The 1,250-nt window shown below is 16.2% G+C and overlaps 1 long non-coding RNA gene across 1 annotated transcript in view; it reads left to right on the plus strand.

Moving 5' to 3' along the window:
• The first annotated feature begins 462 nt into the window (after positions 1-462).
• LOC116186571 overlaps positions 463-1,250 on the plus strand; it is a 20,897-nt gene continuing 20,109 nt past the window's right edge. Inside the window, exon 1 of the long non-coding RNA XR_004151589.1 lies at positions 463-504. This is a non-coding gene — a long non-coding RNA (uncharacterized LOC116186571). The remainder of the gene's footprint in view (positions 505-1,250) is intronic.

Consider the following 1,250-nt stretch of genomic DNA (forward strand, 5'->3'; position numbering starts at 1 on the left):
TAAGAAGCAAAATAAATTTTTTGTTATATATAATTTTAATAACGTATATTTTAATCTTAATATTTTATTGTCTAAAATATAAAATGCTGTTTTATATAAGACAACTTGCTTATATTTTTACGTATATAATATAACTAATAATATAATTTAATTTATCATTTTATATAAAATTCTGATAATCCTGAATATAAGAAATTTTTAATATAATTTTCAATAAAAATTAATATATTTCACGTCATTAACTTGAATATTGAAATTGATTTTTACAATCTTTTTTACTCCATAGTTCCACCTGCACAAAGTACTTGAATCTCACCAACTTTGTTCGACAGGAGAAAAAAAAAGAAAATATTAAAAAGACATTAAACGAATTATTTTGAAAGATATAATAAAATTTTTTATTCAATAAACAAAATTTCTTAGTACTTTATTTAAGAAACGAAAATTAATCGAATCATGAAAGTTAAACTACAAGTTTAACTCGCTAAATAGTTAAATTAAATAGTAATAAAAATTCTGTAAAATTGTTTTAAACAAGAAAGCTGCGTTAACAATTTAATTAAGATTAAAAATCGAGTATATAAATATTAGAATTTTTAAAAAAATACTCGAATATTTTTGAATATTTCAAAAAAAGATTAAAAAACATTAAATTAAAACATTTTGGAAGTATCTTTAAGAAATTAATAAAAATTTGATCAATAAAGATTTCTAAAAAATGTGTTAATCATAAAAATGTATGAATTAAATTTTAGAAAATTCTCGAGTATATTAGAAAGTTCAATGTTTTAAATAATCAAAGATAACAAAAATATTTTGAACAATTCATATTCTGAAATGCATTATATATATTTGTATTAAATTATTTCTTTTATTAAATTTTAATTTTAATTATAATTTTATTACAATTTTATTTAATAAATTTAATTAAATAATGATGAATAATTTAATTTGGTTATATTTGATTATGTATAATTGTTATTATAAATTATTTGATAATATTGAATATCATTGCTAATAAAAAATTCAAATGTTAATTTCTTGATATCATTAACTTTTATGATGACAATTCAAATATTTTTACCATGTGTTGGTTATTATAGAATCATTCAATTAGAAAATTAAAGAACTAGGAAATTAAAGAACTAAAGATAAATGTTTTATCATAAAAATATTTATAAAAAATTTCGATTAGATATTATAGATATAAATATAAAAAATTCTAATATTTTCAAATTCATATATTTGAA

The sequence above is a fragment of the Apis dorsata genome, unplaced genomic scaffold, assembly GCF_000469605.1.
Source record: "Apis dorsata unplaced genomic scaffold, Apis dorsata 1.3 scaffold_935, whole genome shotgun sequence".
NCBI lineage: Eukaryota > Metazoa > Arthropoda > Insecta > Hymenoptera > Apidae > Apis > Apis dorsata.